A 21504-nucleotide genomic window follows, 5' to 3' on the forward strand; every position below is an offset into this window, starting at 1 on the left:
GTATTCACCTTTACAGAGAACTAGTCTTCTGCTCACCTCTTTCTTCGCCTCGTCAGACTTCATAACAACTACTAAATCAATGTCCAATACCCACAATAAACACTGGCCCCCGACTTGGTATTTGATGAAAATGATAGAGCCTACTGGGCTCTATCATATCTACATTTGAAACTGTGTATGGAGTCAGCCTCCACCACATCACTTCCTAGTGCATTCCATTTACTAACTACTCTGACACTGAAAAAGTTCTTTCTAATGTCTCTGTGGCTCATTTGGGTACTCAGCTTCCACCTGTGCCCCCTTGTTCGCGTCCCTCCAGTGTTGAATATTTCATCCTTGTTTACCTGGTCAATTCCCCTGAAGATTTTGTAGGTTGTGATCATGTCCCCTATTATAGTGTGTGGGTTGGTGGTGTTGTTCCTTCTTACAGACAACCCAACCCACAACTCGGTAGAGTGCTTATACTTCACTAGGAGATCACACTAGGCGCTTCTGGCTCTTGGAGAGGGGCTCAACATCACACGTTTAGGGGATGCGGCTCCAACACTTAGCCTCGTTGTCATGTGCACACACCCACTCTAGCCGCTGTGACTCCCCACTCTCTCCTTATGTGATATGATCTCCTCAATCCCCTTTGACTTACTAGTTTTCCATCCTACCCTGTCCACAACAGTGGTTCTTGATTCTTTCTCTCTCTCCTTCTTTATTACATCCTGGGAAGGCTCACTAGGACAAGGGCAAACACCAGCAAATTTGAATACATTTACTGGACAAAGCACATACACAATACATACACACATATAATAATAATAATAAAGGAATCCCACACACTATACTATTTCAGTCAGATTGCACTCCAACACCATCAGAACTCTATTATCAGCTTACCAAGTGGTATCCTACCTTCTGATTCACCACCTGATACTATCTACCTCTTCAAGTAGATCAAGTCTTCTACTACCATGTTGCACTATCAGCAAGAGAATACATCTATAAACATATACAAGGAAAATCAGCATTGAATGCAATAACATATATATATCAGTATAAATGTTCCTTGATACACAACAATGATCAATCGATCACCCTATCAGTCCTAGAACACATACATCTGTAGGTAATCCAGCCTACGATTGTAACTCTAAACTTCAGTATAAAACACTCCTTGACATAAGAATGCAAACAATCACCCGCCTCTCACTGCGTCTTGCACGCTAATAACAACCAAACACTCGATTACCTCCCTACAAGTGATCATTTATAACCTCCCTTCCACATCTGGAAGTTCACTACCCTGATCTCTTCAGGTTCTTCCGGGTATACTACCAGGATCCTCTACAGCTCCTCCAGGCTGCTAAACAATGAAGTTTTCTTTGGGCAACTATGGTGCTTCACTACCTCTACTAGGGTCTTCCACAGCTCTCCGGGCTGCTACACCATGAAGTTCCCTCGAGCAACTATGGTGCTTCACCACCTCTACAGAAGCACGTGACACTTCTCTTCACTGCTTCTCCTCACAGCTCGAGGTCCTCTCCTCCACTACCTTGGAGTCTCATCAACTACTCCCTCTGTGCTGGCTTCGAAGTTCTCAGCAACTTCTTCCCCAAAGACAAACCTGCAACCCATTGACACTCCAATAAAAATGTTTCCTTATAAACACATAGACGAAATAATCCACACAATGTGTTTGCATCTAACATCTATATGCTCTCTACATGCAGTGAGAGTGGACTCCCCCGTTGGGCTGGTCCATGCTCAACCTCGCCCGGCCCGGCCTCACTCACTCAGGGAGGGTCCTCCGCCGCCAGGAGCTGGGCTCCGTCAGTTAGCTTCCGGCCGTCGATGGGAGAGGACAAGCTGCTCGTCCCTCCAGCTGTCTTTCTCATCTCCGTCCTCTCATTTAGGCTTCCTGCCTTACCAAAACATTTCTAACTTATAAATAAACATTGCTACTGTCGCTGGGCACACGACCAACTACAAGCAATCACTATGAACTGGCTTAAATCGTCCTTACCACAGATTGTCTAGTCGAGGGCGCTATCCCTCTGACTGCGTCTGGTCAGGGCCCTCCACACAGCCCACGAAAATGTCTCTGGGCAGCTTAATAAACTCTCCTCGCCGTCCAGGACTTGAGACCACAAGATTCTCAACTCAGTTCCACAGCTGGCACGTCTGCACACTTCTCTTCTCTTGGAGATATATCACTAGGGGTTCCTTTCTGACGGGAGCTTAAACGGAGCGCGGCTTTCCCCCTGCGATGTCTGGCCTCAAGTGAGGTCAAAGCCCTCCAGAAGCGAGCTTCACACCTCCCACAAAACATCCACATCTCCTAACCAGTCATTTATCTGTTTTCTTATTCACTGCTCATAATCTTAAATTGTTCATTAAATCCAACAAACTATTTTACATCTGTGTTATCGCCTCTATATTTCCTATACATTCTAGTTAGGTTAGGCATGTTGAATAACTCTCAAGGGGGAGACTCGTTTCTCCTGTAGGTTGAGATCATAACACCCCCTCCCCCCTTACTCTTCTGTCTTCCAGTGTCGTAAGGTGCATTTCCCGCAGCCTTTCCTCATAACTCATGCCTCTTAGTTCTGGGACTAGTCTAGTAGCATACCTATGAACTTTTTCCAGCTTCGTCTTGTGCTTGACAAGGAACGGGCTCCATGCTGGGGCCGCATACTCCAGGATTGGTCTTACATATGTGGTGTACAATATTCTGAATGATTCCTTACAAAGGTTCCTGAACGCCGTTCTGATGTTAGCCAGCCTCACATATGCCGCAGACGTTATTCTCTTTATGTGGGCTTCAGGAGACAGGTTTGGTGTGATATCAACTCCTAGATCTTTCTCTCTGTCTGTTTCATTAAGTACTTCATCTCCTATTCTGTATCCTGTGTCTGGCCTCCTGTTTCCACTGCCTAGTTTCATTACTTTGCATTTACTCGGGTTGAACTTCAACAGCAATTTGTTGGACCATTCACTCAGTCTATCTAGGTCATCTTGTAGCCTCCTACTATCATCCTCTGTTTCAATCCTTCTCATAATTTTTGCATCGTCGGCAAACATTGAGAGGAACGAATCTATACCCTCTGGGAGATCATTTACATATACCAGAAACAGTATAGGTCCAAGGACTGACCCCTGCGGGACTCCACTTGTAACGTCTCGCCAATCTGAGACCTCACCCCTCACACAGACTCGTTGTCTCCTGTTGCTTAGGTACTCCTGTATCCACCGGAGTACCTTCCCTCTCACTCCAGCCTGCATCTCTAACTTTCGCACTAGCCTCTTGTGTGGCACTGTATCAAAGGCTTTCTGACAATCCAAAAATATGCAGTCTGCCCATCCTTCTCTTTCTTGCCTTATTTTTGTTGCCTGGTCGTAGAATTCAAGTAACCCTGTGAGGCAGGACCTGCCATCCCTGAACCCATGTTGATGCTGTGTTACAAAGTTCCTTAGCTCCAGATGCTCCACTAGTTTTTTTTCGCACAATCTTCTCCATCAGTTTGCATGGGATGCAGGTTAGGGAGACTGGCCTGTAGTTCAGTGCCTCCAGTCTATCCCCTTTCTTGTATATCAGGACTACGTTAGCTGCTTTCCAAATATCTGGCAGTTCCCCTGTTGCCAGTGATTTGTTATACACTATGGAGAGTGGGAGGCACAGTTCTCTTGCTCCTTTCTTTAGAACCCAAGGGGAGATTCCATCTGGGCCTATAGCCTTTGTCACATCAAACTCTAGTAAACACTTCCTTACTTCCCCGCTGGTAATCTCAAAGTCTTCCAGTGGTTCCTGGTTAGCTATTCCCTCACTTATCTCTGGAATTTCTCCTTGCTCTAAGGTGAAGACCTCCTGGAATTTCTTATTCAGTTCCTCACACACTTCCTTGTCGTTTGTAGTGAATCCTTCCGCCCCTATCCTTAATTTCATAACCTGTTCCTTTACCGTTGTTTTACTCCTGATGTGGCTATGCAACAATTTAGGCTGAGTGTTTGCCTTGCTTGCGATGTCATTTTCGTATTGTCTTTCTGCCTCTCTTCTCATCCTGACATATTCATTCCTGGCATTCTGGTATCTTTCTCTGTTCTCCAGTGTCCTATTATTCCTATAGTTTCTCCATGCCCTTTTACTTTGCTGCTTAGCTAGCCTACATCTCTGATTAAACCATGGGTTTCTCATCTTCATTTCTCTGTCTTCCTTTTGGGCAGGGACAAACTTGTTTGCTGCGTCCTTGCACTTCTGCGTGGTGTAATCCACCATATCTTGGGCCGTCCCTGAGCTCTGTTTCCCATGCTATATCTGTTAGGAATTTTCTTCTTATCTCCTCATAGTTCCCCTTTCAGTATGCTAACCTTTTGGTTTCGGTATCCCTCCTCGAGTTCAATAACCCTTCTTCAATCAAGTACTCAAACACCAGTACACTGTAGTCGCTCATTCCTACTGGGTCCTCAAAACCGATTTCTCTTATGTCGGAGTCGTTCAGAGTGAAGACTAGGTCGAGTCTCGCTGGTTCATCATTGCCTCTCATCCTTGTGGGTTCTCTGACATGCTGGGTTAAAAAGTTTCTTGTCACCACCTCCAATAGTTTGGCTCTCCACATATCCTCGCCTCCATGCGGTTCCTTGTTCTCCCAGTCAATCCTTCCATGATTGAAGACGCCCATGATGAGCAGGTAGGATCTATTTCTACAGGCAGCAGAGGCTGCCCTCTCAATTATAGTGTTAACTGCCATGTTGTTGTTTTCATACTCTTGACTGGGTCTTGTCATTTGGTGGAGGGTTGTATATTACTGCTACTACTATTCTTGGTCCTCCCATTGTCATGGTGCCTGCAATGTAGTCTCTGAACTCCTCACTGCCCGAGATGGCCATTTCCTTAAAATTCCATTTCTTTCTCATGAGTAGGGCCACTCCCCCACCTCCCCTACCTTCCCTACCTTCCCTCTCTTTCCCTATTACTGTGTACTCCTGGGGAAACACGGCATTCGTTATGATTCCAGAGAGTTTTGTTTCAGTGAGTCCGATTACATCTGGGTTCACTTCTGGTGCTCTTTCCCTTAGTTCACTTGTCTTGCTTGTGATCCCATCTATGTTTGAGTACATCACCCTGAAACTGACTCTCTTCTGCTTCTCCTCTGGGGGGGACCTTTGGGATCTTAGGTGAGTGGGAGCTGGGGAGACCTGGCACGGGGAGACCGGGGGAGGATCGAGGGCTTGGGGGGGTGGGGGAGAGGGGGAGGGTAAGGGGTGGGGTAAGAGGGGGAGGGTAGTGGGGGAGAGTGAGAGGGTTGGGGTGGGAAAGTGAGAGGGTTGGGGGGGGGGGGGGGTGAGAGAGGGAGGGTTGGGGGAGCATGGGGGGAGGAGAGGCTTTGGGGGATAGGGGAGATGGGGGGGCTTGGGTGGAGAGAAAAGGGTGGTGGGCTTTGGGGGCGTGGGGGAAAAAGGAGGGCTGAGGTGGGTGAGGAAGAGGGGAGGGTTTAGGGGAGTTGGGGAGAGGGGAAGACTTAAAGTGGGGTGGGGGAGAGTGGGGGGCTTAGGGCGGCGGGGGAGAAGGGAGGGCTTGGGGGTGGGAGAGACGGGAAGGCATGTGGGAGAAGGGAGGGCTTGGGGGATGGGGGAGAAGGGAGGTCCTGGGGCGAAGGGTTAGTGGGAGGAGGGGGTTTGGTGGGGGGAGCGTGCCCTAGGTAGGTACTTAGTGGGGGGCTGACAGGGGGGCGGACAGGGGCTGACATGTGTCGTGTGTCATGTGTGAGAGTTTGAATCACATGTTATTTATCATGTATTAGCAAGTATCATGAGTTGACATGTATGTCAGCATGTATCACATGTCAGTATATGTCGGTCTTCTTCTTATTATTAGATTTATTTTTTGATTTGGAATGATCAGTGCATAATGTTTTACAATATGACAATAATAATAATAATAATAATAATAATAATAATAATAATAATAATAATAATAATACAAATAAAAATAAAATTAAAAATAAAGATAATAACAGATAAATTACACTAACGTGATATATATCAATGAGAAAATCAATTGCAACTCTGCGGTTACTCATGCAGAGGCTGCAGCTGGCAGTACGCTGGTCGTGGGTTCGAGGCACCTAAGAGCACTAGTTGATTTAATAAATAATAATAATAATTGTAATAATTCAGAGTCGTGTCAGAATGGTTTGCACTCACTGCGGAGATTTTTGTGGGGATCACTTAGGCACAGAATCACTTGACACTCTTTTTATTGATGCCACTTGCGACCCGCCAAATTAGGCAACAGCAACTACTAGAAACAATTAGACAAACTAAGAAACTAACAAACAAATATAGAGGTATTTTCTTTGATAGTTATAGATATGTATATATCCATAAACAAATAATTACATAAAGATCTGAGATGAGGTTTTTCTCTGGTTAAAGCACTCTTTTTAAGCCAAGTAAGAGTATATTAAGTGACCTGAGTGTTGAGTGTGTGTGGAGTGACTTACTCTGTATCGGTCGTCAGGAGAGTAGGTGAGGAGTCCCGCCGTGATGATGTGCAGGTTTCGTCGTCTCATCCACGTCACCTGCAGGAACACAACACTTGTAGCAACACCTGTGACACAACACCTGCAACACAGCCTCAGTGGGTGTTACAAGTCTCCGTGGGTTCTCCATAGCCTCAGAGAAATGATTATTCAGAGTGAAACCTTCATAGAATTTTGTTTAATTTGACTCTAAAGCCGTATCAGTATTTGCTACAACCCCCCTTTTTTAAATTATAATTATTATGCACTTTGTTATACAAAATTACTCATTTATATATATGACTGGTGACAAAATGAGAACATCAAGAGGAAATAAAAGGATTTTTGTTTTCTAGAAGCTGTTGATAAAGAAAGTTTTCTATATAAATATATATATATATATATATATATATATATATATATATATATATATATATATATATATATATATATATATATATATATATATCTATATATATATATATATATATATATATATATATATATATAATATATATAATATATATTATATATATATATATATATATATATATATATATATATATATATATATATATATATATATATATATATAATATATTTTGGTAGCAGTCTTTCCTGTAGACATATATTATTAAATATGACCGAAAAAGTAAGATTAATAATTCTAACACGAATTTTCTCAATCTTTCGTACATTTCTTTTCACTGTTGGAGGTAATTTAAAAATCAATTCTCCAAAATTCATTTTTATTTCTAGTCTGACGCAACACTTGAGCGCGTTTCGTAAAACTTATTACATTTTCAAAGACTTTACACATACACAACTGAATAGAACTTACATATCTCCGATTTGTTTATATCTACATTTGAGTGAGGTGGATGGGGTGAGGTGGTATTTAATAGGGTATTAATTTCATCAACACAAGACAGAACACGAAACAATGGGTATTGAAATGGAAGTGATTGTAGAAAGCCTATTGGTCCATATTTCTTGATGCTTCTATATTAGAGCAGAGTCTTGAGGTGGGTAGAATATAGTTGTGCATTAATTGGCTGTTGATTGCTGGTGTTGACTTCTTAATGTGCAGTGCCTCGCAAACGTCAAGCCGTCTGTTATCGCTGTATCTATCGATGATTTCTGTGTTGTTTACTAGGATTTCTCTGGCGATGGTTTGGTTGTGGGAAGAGATTATATGTTCCTTAATGGAGCCCTGTTGCTTATGCATCGTTAAACGCCTAGAATGAGATGTTGTTGTCTTGCCTATATACTGGGTTTTTTGGAGCTTACAGTCCCCAAGTGGGCATTTGAAGGCATAGACGACGTTGGTCTCTTTTAAAGCGTTCTGTTTTGTGTCTGGAGAGTTTCTCATGAGTAGGCTGGCCGTTTTTCTGGTTTTATAGTAAATCGTCAGTTGTATCCTCTGATTTTTGTCTGTAGGGATAACGTTTCTATTAACAATATCTTTCAGGACCCTTTCCTCCGTTTTATGAGCTGTGGAAAAGAAGTTCCTGTAAAATAGTCTAATAGGGGGTATAGGTGTTGTGTTAGTTGTCTCTTCAGAGGTTGCATGGCGTTTCACTTTCCTTCTTATGATGTCTTCGACGAAACCATTGGAGAAGCCGTTGTTGACTAGGACCTGCCTTACCCTACAGAGTTCTTCGTCGACTTGCTTCCATTCTGAGCTGTGGCTGAGAGCACGGTCGACATATGCGTTAACAACACTCCTCTTGTACCTGTCTGGGCAGTCGCTGTTGGCATTTAGGCACATTCCTATGTTCGTTTCCTTAGTGTAGACTGCAGTGTGGAAACCTCCGCTCTTTTCCATGACTGTTACATCTAGAAAGGGCAGCTTCCCATCCTTTTCCATCTCGTAAGTGAAACGCAGCACGGAACTCCGCTCAAATGCCTCCTTCAGCTCCTGCAGATGGCTGACATCAGGTACCTGTGTAAAAATGTCGTCAACATACCTGCTGTATATGGCCGGTTTCAAGTTCATGTCGACTAAGACTTTTTGCTCGATGGTCCACTCCAAACCGGACCTGCGGTCCGAGTCAGGACCCAAGGTCCTGACTGGTTTGGAGTGGAGACGGGTTCAAGTAAAAAATGGGCACACAGAAAATGATTTCGACGTTCAGTAAACACTTACCGAGGGGATAACTGAATGCCCGACAGCCCAATTCGGAGTTGATGATAGTATTTAATTTAAGATTGTGAAACTTAAAACTAAACTAAATGCTCACACATGTGATAATTTCCACGTTCAGTTAACACTCACTGAACTGAAAGACTAAGCCAGCCAATGCATGGTTGATGATGATAGTAATATTTTAAGATTGAGAAACTTTAAACTAAATGACCACACATGTAGCGATTTTGCATTCAGTAAACACTTACTGAGTTGTAAACTGAATGCCGGAGCCGGCCAATACAAGGTTTGTGATAGTAATATTTTATTTTTATTTACGATGGAGAAACTTTAAACTAAAAAATGAGGTCACATGGAGGGATATCTATGTTCAGTAAACTGTTACTGAGTTGTAAACTGGATGGTTGAGCCACCCAATACATGGTTTGTGATAGTAATATTTTATTTTTTACGATGGAGAAACTTTAAACTAAAAAATGAGGTCGCATGGATGGATATCTATGTTCAGTAAACAGTTACTGAGTTGTAAACTGAGTTGTAAACTGAATGGTAGAGTCACCCAATACCTGGTTAATGATAATAGCATTTCACGATGGAAAAACCTTATCCTAAACTAAAAATGAGTTCACATGAAGTGATTTTCACTTACTGAGTTGTTAACTGAATGCCAGAGCTATCCAATACATAGTTGGTGATAGTAGTATTAATTCAAGATGGAAAACTTAAAACTAAACTAAAATGAGCGCACATGAAGTGATTCTCACGTTCATTAAACACTTACTAAGTTGTTAACTGAATGTCTGAGACATCCAATACGTGTTTGATGATAGCAGTATTAATGACATTGATAATAAGAGGTCTTGAACTAGATACTGGCAGGGGGACAACAAAGCTGTGATATTGAAAAGAAACTGAACTGAATTTGAAAATTGATTAATATATGTAATGTGAAGCCAATCTACTGGAAAACAGTAAGCAAACTTTATTTAAAAAAGAATATGAGAAGACTGAAAAGCTGGGGACAAGAAAAATGTTAAAAAATAAGGAGTAATGATCTTCATAAACATAACATGACATAAGAAGGAGAGAGGCGGGAAACGCTGACGGTGGTACCGGCTCCGACACAGCTGCTGAAAATTCGTGTTAATTTCGTCTCCACTCAACGTTGCATGGCCTAACTGCTGCCTAGCACGAGTTAAGTGCATGGAGACTTAATATGCCATAACTCACAGTGAACATTGTGGTGTTTGTGTGTTACTGAGGAAGTCTTGGTTGTAGGGTTGATGTAAAGTCATGACTTGGTTACTGACTTTAATACTTAATATGATTACATGACTAGTAGCTACCAAGCTTGGCGGGCGTCCTGTACGCTCTTGTTTACCTTCTCTTCTCTCTCTGGCGTCTGCTCCGCCACACATAGAAAACGGATGGTACCATTTTCTGTGAACATGACATCCCTCCTTTTCTTTAAAAAGAATGAATACAGGATGTCTACCATGCTTGTAGCACAAAGCAAAGTTATTGACACAAAGTAAGTTATTACCATATCAAGAGATACTGCATACATTTAACATTAATTAAGCACACAAAGAATTTAAACAACTTAATCTTTTCCACAAAGGATTTCAATGTTAAAAATACATATGCAATGTTAAACAAACATGAAAGAAACTGTACTACAAAGTTACAAAATATTGAATGAGATATCTGCATTATTCAAACAATATTAAATTTAGTTTAGCACAATAAGTAAATACTTTTCATTACATAGGAACACAATTAATCATCAAATCGTGTAGGGCGTTTAACATGACGTTTAGGACGAGAGTCCTTAAATGCAATAACATCCCTTGATGAATTGTTTGTCGGGTTATAACTATTTTTTTTCTTTTTCTTTTGCACGACTTTGCACTTCATCATTTTCTATACTAGTTGGAATCACTTTGAAATAAGCCATATTACGTGTTATACTATGATCTCTATTACTAGCTGTTACCATAGTTCCTTTTACACTAATCACTTTATATGGTTTTGTATCATACGGCATATCTAACTTTCCCTCTTTTTTCTTTTTAACGAGAACAGTGTCACCAACCTTTATGAACTGTTCCTTTGCACGTTGATCATGAGCAATTTTCATTTTGCCCTTGGCTAGTGCATCCTTCTGAGCGAGACGTTTATCCGTTACCTCGGCTGGCATGACGGGTAGTGCGATTCTCATAGGACGTCCAAATAAAAGTTCGCCAGGCGACTTGCCCAGTGTTCCATGTGGTGTTGCACGGTAGTTCCTGAGAAAAGCATACATAGCTTGTTTCCAGGATCGTCCTTCGGCATGAGCACAGCGTACCGCTTTCATGAGAGGTTGCATGAATCTCTCAACTTCTCCATTTGCTTGAGGATGTAGTGGCATCACACGGCGGTGTTTGAATCCAATATGCTCAGCAAAGTTGACAAAGTCTTGTCCATTGAATGGCGGTCCATTGTCCGTCTTGACAACTTCAGGAATGCCAAAGTTTGAAAAGATCTTGTCGAGTTTCGGGATGACGGCCTTTGCAGATGTGGAATTGATGATTTCTACTTCTGGATAACGTGAGTGATCATCAATGACTACCATCAAGTACTCTCCAGTTGGTAGTGGTCCGCAGAAGTCCATCGATACTTCCGTCCATGGTGCAGCAGGTAGTGGTGAAGGTTGTAGAGGTGTTGGTCTTGAAGTATCCACTGCAGCTTGGCAAGGGACACAGGCATCATGCATATCCTTTGCTTGACGATCAATGCCAGGAAACCACACCTTTTCTCGTAGCAGCTGTTTGGTCCTAACAAGACCTTGGTGTCCTTGATGTGCAAGCTTCAGAGCACGTTGCTGGAGAACAGCTGGAATCACGATACGAGTACCTCGCAGCACAGTGTCGCGTTGTTGCATAACACTTAATTCTGTCTGGATGCGTTCAAGTGCTTTGAATGCATCTTGGTCAACTCCTGAGGGTGGGATGCGTGGAAACTTTTTCTTAGTCAATGCATCCACTGTTGCTTGCAGAGTTGGGTCCTCTAGGGTTGCAGTACGGATTTCATCAAGAGTAAGAGCCTTAGGGACTGCATCACAGGTTACAGAGTGTACATATTCCTCGGCAACTTGCTGATGCTTGGTGATGGTGAAACTGTTGGCAGGATGTCGACTGATGTAATCAGCGGGATTGCCTGCACCCGGCTTGTATTTCACCGTAAAGTTGTATGGTTGCAGACGAAGAGCCCATCTCTCAATGCGAGCTGGTGGTTTGGACTTTGGATTATTGAAGATGGTCTCCAACGGTTTGTGGTCAGTGACTATCGTGGTGAAGGGCGCACCAAGCAGATACACATTGAAGTGTTCACAGCCCCATACAAGAGCAAGAGCTTCCTTCTCTGTCTGACTGTATCGTTGCTCAACATCTGTGAGAGAACGGCTGGCGTAGGCAATTACTACTCGGGAATCTGGTTGACCAGGTTTGTGTTGGGCTAAAACAGCACCTAATCCAACGGGACTAGCATCCACCGTTAATTCAGTGTCCATTGATGGATCAAAGTATGCAGCAGTCGCATTCTCTACTAGTGCATCTTTCACAGCATCAAATGCATTTTGCTCGATATCGCTCCAGTACCATGATGCATTTTTCTTCAGGAGCTCACGTAGAGGCTTCGTAATGGTAGCAAAATCTGGAATGAAGCGAGAACAGTAGTTTGCCATTCCCAGAAAACTATGTACTTCAGTGGACGTTGAAGGAGGTGCAGCATTCTTGATATCTGCAACTTTCTTAGGATCTGGAGACAGACCTTTGTCACTAAGTACATGTCCAAAGAATTCAATTTTATGTTGATTGAACTCACACTTTGCTCGGCTTAGCGTCAAATTCTTTTCTCGTAAGCGTTGCAATGTTGCACGAAGAGCTTTGTCGTGTTCAGCTTGGGTACGGCCATAAACAATGATGTCATCAGACATGTTGTCAGCATTAGGTATGTCTTGCAATACCTGGCTGATGATGTGCTGGAATACCTCGGCAGCACTGTTAATACCAAAACTCAGGCGCTTGTACCTATACAGACCTCGATGTGTCGTAAACGTTGTGATGAATCGACTCTCCTCATCAAGTTCAAGCTGATGATAGCCCTTGTTTAAATCTAACTTGCTGAATACAGTTGCACCATTCAAGCGGTAGATCATATCATCTACAGTCGGTGTAGGATGGCGTTCACGCATTATTGCCTTGTTGGGAACACGCATGTCCACACAAATGCGTATCTCATCTGGATTCTTCGGCTTTGGTGGAGTGACAATTGGGCTTACCCATGGTGTTGGGTCTGTTACTGGTTCAATGATATCTAGTTCTATCAGCCTATCCAGTTCGGCATCGACTTTCTTGCGAGTATGGAATGGTTGTCGGCGATGTGGTTGGGCAACTGGAATTACATCTGGGTTGATATGCAGATGTACTTTGCTATCAGTATAACAACCTATGGATTTAAATCGATCAGAAAATTCAGCAACAATACCATCAACATTGTTTGCAGATTCCACTGCTACAGCATTAGAAAGCTGAAGTAGCCCCAATTTGGTTGAAGTCTTGTAACTGAGTAAAGACTCCTTTGCATTCCTAACAACATGGAATGTAGTAATGAGCTTTGCATTCTTTGACTTAATCTCTGCAGTGAAAGTTCCAATCACTGGCAAGGCTAACTTTGAAGCATAGGCAGTGGCTTTGCCATTATAGTTCTCAAGCTTTGGGAACTGTTTTTTAAATTTTTCATAGTGGCACTCAGCAATGGTGTCAATGTTTGATCCAGTGTCAATGAGAACTTTGAGACAAATACCAGCAATATATACTATAGTCTCTGGGTTGTTTGGAAGATCATTCCATTCTGTGATTGCTTGTACTCCATAAGTATAATCACATTCACTGTCATCTGAGACTGGTTGTAATGAAATGTTGTCTTGTACATTATTAACATTCTGGATATGAGGTGCAATATTGTGTTTACCACCTCGACCCCTATGACCTGATCCTCGTACAGTGCTTTTATTCATTGACTGTGGTTTCTTTAGTGCAGAACGACACATAGCACCAAAATGACCTAGTTTTCCACACTCATTGCACTTCTTACCTTGAGCAGGACAAACATTATCTTGGTGTGGGTAGTCTCCTCCACAATTGTAACATTTATTGTTGACACCCTCTGATGTGGGTCGTTGTGACTGCTTGAGCCTTGTTCCTTGACCCCAGTTGTGACGTGGTTCTCGGCTAAATTTACTGTTAGGTTTGGCATGTCTTCTTTGATTACGATGTCCTCCCTGAACTTTACATACCTCATCACTGTTAGTAACAGTGGCAGAACCGTTATTGGCACTGCACTCCATGACACGAGCATCACGTGCAGCATCTTCCATTCGACGAGCAATATCCAGTATCTTGGTAAGAGAACTTTCATCATCAACAAGTTCTAGAGCTCTTCGGCGGAGACGTGTAGATGTGCATGTTTCAATTATTTGCTGTTTGATTTCTTTGTCAACATCAGCAAACTCACAATGGGCTGCTAAACCCTGCAGACGTGTGTGGTATTGATCCACAGTTTCATTAGAGAGTTGTTTTGCTCTCCTGAAATGCATAATTTCCATTGCAGTATTTTGCCTTGGTTTGAAATGCTCTGTTAGTTTGGCTTTGGCAGTGTCATAATCTTTGGCACCACCAGTGTCTTTCAGTGTGTCAAAGATGTCACAAACTCTATCACCTGCATAATGAAGTAGAAAGGCACGCTTTCTTTCAGCACTTTTGATGTCAGAAACTATCAACAAATTTTCAAACCTTTTAAGCCATTTGACCCACCTCTGTGACAGGTTTGTCTGGTCACAGTCAGGATCAAATGCAGGAAACTGAGGTATATTTGCCATTTTTACTGAATAAATGTAAACTTATCACTTAAATGTTCCTCAGAATATTAAACACTTACTGCACTGAATATGTTAGTCAAGAATTCACTGTAATTACTTTAATTTTGCAAAGCACACAAGCATTTTAATGCAAAAGTTCACAGCAGTGCACAATATAGCAGCAACTGACTTCTTACCTAGCCCTTGTGTACATGTGTTGTTCCTACTCACAGCAGCAGCACAGCAGTTGTCACAGCAGTTGGTACAGCAGCAGTTGGTACAGCAGTTGGTGCAGCAGTTGGTGCAGCAGTTGGTACAGCAGTTGGTACAGCAGTCAGTTCAGTGTGATGAATTTTGTAGCACGAAGCGTCGTTTCGTAACCAAAACATCAGGTTTTGTACACATCAAAGCGTCGTTTCGTACACAACGTCGGCAGATTCCTCAGTACAGTTTCTTCAGCACAGCTTGGGTAGCACACAGCTTGGGTAGCACACAGCATCGGTTAGCACACAGCATCGTTTAGCACACAGCATCGTTTAGCACACAGCATTGGTTAGCACACAGCATCGGTTAGCATACAGCATCGGGTATGGCGCTCACAGCTTCTCTTCCTCCTCCAGGCAGCATGCTTCTCCCTTGTGTTTGAAACTGAACACATACCTGCGTTCACAGTTCATCCTCGTCGCCAATGTGGTGTTTGTGTGTTACTGAGGAAGTCTTGGTTGTAGGGTTGATGTAAAGTCATGACTTGGTTACTGACTTTAATACTTAATATGATTACATGACTAGTAGCTACCAAGCTTGGCGGGCGTCCTGTACGCTCTTGTTTACCTTCTCTTCTCTCTCTGGCGTCTGCTCCGCCACACATAGAAAACGGATGGTACCATTTTCTGTGAACATGACAAACATCAACAGTAATCAACCAAAATTAACCAATTTTCGCCTGCCTTTCTACGACCCTTCTGCCAAGTGTTCCCTATACGCTAGGCATCCCCACTATAATTCACCAAGTATCTACCTTTAGAAACGCTACCAAGAATCTATTCGTCGAAAAATGCCCAAACATAATAACAAGCAAGGTAGGGGTGCCTCTCGCTCTGGTTCCATTACTCCTAGAGTTCTGAATGAAACACTGGCAACGCCGCAACCCTCGCAGATGTTTGTAAACACAGCATCCGCTCCCCCTCCTCACTCCCCCCCCCTTCAACTCACCTCGGATCTCTAGCTGTAGAATTCACTCAATCTATGGCTCCCTGTATAAACTTCAAACCTCTCCGAAGTAATCCATGGCTCCAGAAACTGCACAACCTTGTGAAAATGCAATCAGAAGCTATTTTGGCCCTCCAAGACACAGTCACCCGACAACAACATACCATAGACTGCCTCCTTAAATCGTCGATGAACAACAACCAAGAAATTCTCAACTTACAAACTGTTGCAAATGATGCAGTGGATCAAATACGTAAGATTCAGGCCGAAGAAACCCTCACAGCTCAAAGTGACTTCCTTCAAAAGCTGGAAAAACAGATCGATCTCCTTCATATTCACCAGGCGGCTTCCGAAGATGACCAAGAGCAACAACAACTTCATGACTCCCTGATAATTAGCTCTGCTGATCTACCCGATGAACAACAAGGTGAGGATTGCTGTAACATAGCCAACACCCTAATTAATTCAAAGATCAGGGTCAATGTTCAAATCAAATCGGCTATTAGGATAGATAAAAACAATCCCCGTAACAGGAGAATGCTCATCAAACTTACAAATCCCTCTGCGAAGTTTGACCTCATACAAAAAGCTGCTAAGCAAAAAACCAACCTCTATATAAATGAGTGTCTTACAAAGCAGCGTGGATCCCTCCTCTACAGGCTGCGCCAAATTCGCAAACAAAAACCTGGTCTTATCAAGCAGTGCTACACTAGGAATGGTACGATTTTTGCGAAGAAAGAAGCTACAGGAAAAAGATATGAAATAAAATGTGACCAACAACTCCTGGCCTTCTTAAGTGATTGTGGTATATCTGAAAACCTGAACCCGACCAATGCCAGTACTTAAAATAACCCTTTCAGTGCCTGAGCCTAACCTAACTTAATCTAACTTTGTCTAAGGTGCTGTCTCTGCCTTACCATTTACCTAATGTTCTCTTATTCATATAATTTCCTAAATAATCCATCAAGTCTCCATGCACTTATGCAAGCATTTACCTCAGTTTCATTGTAAAATTTTTACTCTTAAATCTAATCTTACCTTATTCCATTTATATTTTAAATTTATTTGTATTGATCTATGTCATTTATTGAAATCAATTATTGATCTCATTTTTGTTCTCTTAATTAAGTTCATACTAATTATAAGTTAAAACTAAGCTTAATAAAATTTATTATCTTTAAGATTATTTTACTTTACAATTATCATTTGTCAAATTTTCTTATATATTCATCTTGACAGTCTCTACTGATTTTTTGTTCTCTCCACCAAACTTGTGTATCCTCCATGGCTATCTAGTGACCTTAATTCTACCTCTAATTGTTTCAATTCTTTGTTTACTTGCATTTATTGTTGTGTCTTGCCATAATTATTCTTTAATTTAGCAGACTCAATACTTTGTAAGCTCTTATTGTATTGTTATATAATTATATTGTTGTGTTTTGCTATAATTACTTTCTATTTTACAGCAGATTTGTCTTTCATCTGTTCATGTAATTGCTTATCTTATTGTATCGTGACATTCTTTTCTATATTGATATATATTATCTGTCTATTGTTACTTACAGTGTACCTGAGAGTACCTGTAAGCAATCTACCTCATTTTTTCATTTTTGCTCAATTTTTTTTGTATTGCTTAGTCTTGTTTATATTTTTGTTTTGTATATCTATATCTTGTGTTTTGTATAGTCCATGTTTATATGTTTTTTTCTTTAATCTCATTTATTACCTAGGTTTCCTAGCCTAGCCATACTCCCTTACTCCATTATACCCCTGTAAGCCCCTTTTGTGTTTGTTTGGTACAGTATTGTGTACATTTTTTCTTTTTTTTTTTCTTGTTTTTTCCTGCAATCAGCTTTTTTTATGCAGACAAGTATAGACCCAGAACTTAACCTCTTATCCACTATCTATGACAATAATCGCTTTAATGATCTAAATTGCAGATATTTTGCAGCACATGATGTAAACAATGTATTAACTCATAATCACAATATCTCTGTAATCAATTTGAACGTTAGATCCCTAGGTAAACACTTCGATGATGTTAGTGCCTTGATTGAAGCTATTGACAACAAATTCTCTTTTATTATACTTACTGAAACATGTTTGAAAGACGATACTACTCAACTCTTTAACATAACTACTCAGCAATCCACAACTGTCGTCAACTTCAGAGAGGTGGTGGCACTGCTCTTTACTACCACCAAGAACTAACATGCTTAAAAGAAATTAGAACTAGAGACTGCTATGGGGAGTATATCTTCGCCAGCTTCAGAGTCAAAGGTGCCGAGTCTATCCTGACTGTGGGTGCAGTTTATAGAATTCCTAACACTGATGTGTCCGAATTCAATTCAAACCTTAGAAATCTAATACTTGATAACAGACTGAACAAAAACCACCTAATTATCGCAGGAGACTTTAATATTGACCTCTGCGAGCCAGAACACCCTACTGCTGTTAGCTTCCTCAACTGTATGAATTCCTGCTTCCTCATACCCTTAATCACTAGACCTACTAGAATCACTGAAAGCACTGCCACGACTCTAGATCACATCTGGACAAACATAAGCTCTCCGCTTACTTCAGGTATAATCACCGATAGCACTACAGACCATTACCCCACATTTCTCTTAACTAACATTAGCAAACCACCTCTTGAGTCAAGAGAGATACGTTTTAGACTACACAATGAAACTGCTATATACAATTTTATAACTGCTACTGATAATGTCAACTGGGAGTCCGAGTTAGGTAACATAGAGGACATCAACCTAGCAGTTCAATCTTTTCTTCAAAAAACTCTTAGCCTTTATAATACCCACTGTCCTATGCTTACAAAACAAGTCACAACCAAAAGGCTTAACAATCCCTGGCTTACAAAGGGAATACTTAAATCTATTAATAAAAAACATGACCTTGAGAAGAAGTATAGGTTAGGAATTGTCTCCAAAGAATTCTCAAAGAATTAGTCATTATTGCTATCTAAGATAATTAGACGAGCCAAAACTAAATACTACGAAGATAAATTTACCCAAATAAAGAGAAACATTAAACAAACTTGGAGAACAATTTCACAAATATTGGGATCAAAGAAGTCTTTAAATAACAAACCGACTCTCCTGTCTAATAACGATGGTCAGCTTTCAGCCTCTGATTCCGCTATTGAGTTCAATAGGTTCTTCTCTTCCATTGGTTCATCCCTTGCTAATGATATTCCATCTTCCAGTACTGACATTAAGGACTATCTTACAGGGAACTATCCCCAGTCTCTGTACCTAAAGCCTATTAATTCCATTGACGTCAATGAGATAATCCTTTCCCTTAAAACCAAGTCTGGTGCCCTTGAGGAGATACCAACTTTAATCTACAAAAAAGCCTCCAGATCTTTAGCCCCTGCTATTGCTTTGCTCTTCAACAAGTCACTTGAACTCCAAACCTTTCCAGATATTCTAAAAAAAGCGAGAGTAACGCCTGTCCACAAATGTGGTGATCTCACAGATGTTAACAACTACAGACCTATATCAATCCTGCCAAACTTGTCAAAAATTTTTGAAAAACTAATCTATAAGCAGCTTTACTCATATCTAGCCAAACTCAATATACTTAGCCCTTGCCAATATGGCTTCAGGCCCAGAAAAAGCACTAACGATGCACTTATTAGTATGCTTAACTCGATTCATACAGCTCTTGATAAAAATGAGTTCCCTGTTGGGTTATTTGTGGACCTGCGTAAAGCTTTCGATACTGTCAACCACCAAAACCTTCTTCTTAAATTACATCATTATGGTGTCAGAGGACACTCCCTACAATACCTCAAATCCTACCTTACTGACAGGCTCCAATGTGTTTCTGTGAATAATACAATTTCTCCCACCCTACCCATCAACATTGGTGTTCCCCAGGGCAGCATACTTGGCCCTCTCCTCTTTCTCATCTACATTAATGACCTTCCAAATGCCTCCCAACACCTCAAACCAATTCTATTTGCTGACGACACAACCTTCATTTACTCCAGTCCTGATCCCCTTGCTCTAAATGCCACAGTAAATACTGAGCTAAATAAAGTCCATCTGTGGCTAACTGCCAACAAACTCACCCTTAACATTGACAAAACTTTCTATATTCTGTTTGGCAATAAATCCTCTAATCAAATAAATCTCAAAATAAACACTACCCAAATTTGTAACAAATTAGATGGCAAATTCCTTGGCATTCTCATTGACCACAAGCTGAATTTCCAGGGACATATTCTAAACATATCAAAAAAAGTTTCAAAAACTGTGGGCATTCTTTCTAAGATCAGATATTATGTACCACGCCCTGCCCTGGTGACTCTCTATTACTCCCTTATCTATCCATATCTCAACTATGGTATTTGTGCTTGGGGCTCTACTACCCAAAATCACTTACGTCCTCTAATTACTCAACACAAAGCTGCTATTAGGACAATATCCAATTCTGGCCCCAGACATCACTCGGTACCCCTACTCAAATCTCTGAATATGTTAGACATTAAGTCACTGCACATTCTCTCATGTGTATTATACATATATAAAACGCTAAACTATAATGCCAATCCTGATCTGAAAAGCTTCATAGAAGGTTGTAACAGAACCCATGAGCACCACACCAGAAATAAATACAGTTTTGATATTCCTAGAGTACGACTTAATCAAACCAGAAATGCTCTACAAATCAAGGGGCCCAGAATGTGGAATGACCTTCCCAACCATGTTAAAGACTGTACCTCTCTCAACCAGTTTAAGTTAAAAACGAAGCTATACCTAATAAATTCCCTGTAACCTACCTTACCCCTCTATTGTCAACCCATGTATGTTTTTTGTTTTTTTTGTTTTTCAAATCAACGCTGTTTGAATGTAATTTTCTGTAATAATTTGTAATTGTATTTGTGCTGCTTTTTCAACAATGTTCCCCCCTCTTTTACCTCTATTTTTATTTGTACTCAACGCATTTTTTTCTTTTTACCCATTAGTTTTAAGCTTTAGTCATTAGTGTTTTTTCCTGCCCGAAACGCTTTGCGTAATTAGTGGCTTTAGGCATTGTATGTACTAGCTATATCTATAAGCCAACAAACTTTGTAAAATCTCTTTATGTATGTACCTTTACCTAAATAAATATTATTATTATTATTATAACATAACATATCCATGACCATAATTAATACAGTGTGAACTCTCTTAAACTATGCTCACCGTGAAATCTCGTCACTAGGCATAACTTATCACTCTGCGAAACAAATTATCGACTATAGTGCGTCAGTGGGAATAAAAATGACCACTTATGTTTTGGAGTGCTATTTTAGTCAAGAAATACTGAAAAAGGATGATTATTGACTAAAGGGAATTTTGCGGACTGCTGGTGTTTGATGTGTTGAACTGCTTAAAGGAAGCATATTTGCTAGAAAAAATTCCTGTGAAATAATGCTTGTTATATGTTTTGACTATCTAGCTAATAGCATATTGCCTGGCTAATAATGAAATGAAATGTCACATTTTGTCTGACTCACTTAGCACCAGTGAAGAGAAAACATTGAAAAACTGGCAGAGGTTAAAAACTCTGTGAAATCATATCTGTTATGTTAAGTTTTGACTAGCTGCAAGCTATGTTTGCCTTCTCTCTCTAATCTACACACGCGATATGAAATGTGAAAAAATCTTACATTATGCTATGTTAACAGTGCTTGAATAAAATTATTAAGAGTGCTAGGGTATTGTTGCGCA

The sequence above is a fragment of the Procambarus clarkii genome, chromosome 60 (assembly GCF_040958095.1).
Source record: "Procambarus clarkii isolate CNS0578487 chromosome 60, FALCON_Pclarkii_2.0, whole genome shotgun sequence".
Lineage (NCBI taxonomy): Eukaryota > Metazoa > Arthropoda > Malacostraca > Decapoda > Cambaridae > Procambarus > Procambarus clarkii.